Below are 242 nucleotides of genomic sequence, written 5' to 3'. Positions count from 1 at the left end.
GCGCCACCCCGGACCACCACAAGGCTACAGCCACCATCCCCAAGCGCCACCCCCGACCGCAACAAGTCGACCGCCACCAGGCGACCACCACCACCATCCCCAAGCGCCACCCCCGACCGCCACCAGGCGACAGCCACCATCCCCAAGCGCCACCCCCGACCGCCACCAGGCGACAGCCACCATCCCCAAGCGCCACCCCCGACCGCCACAAGGCGACCGCCACCATCCCCAAGCGCCACCCC

This window comes from Syngnathus floridae, unplaced genomic scaffold (genome assembly GCF_059516105.1).
Source record: "Syngnathus floridae isolate MCC-2025c unplaced genomic scaffold, RoL_Sflo_1.0 HiC_scaffold_28, whole genome shotgun sequence".
Classification (NCBI taxonomy): Eukaryota; Metazoa; Chordata; class Actinopteri; order Syngnathiformes; family Syngnathidae; genus Syngnathus; species Syngnathus floridae.
Note: the sequence above shows the minus strand (reverse complement) of the source record.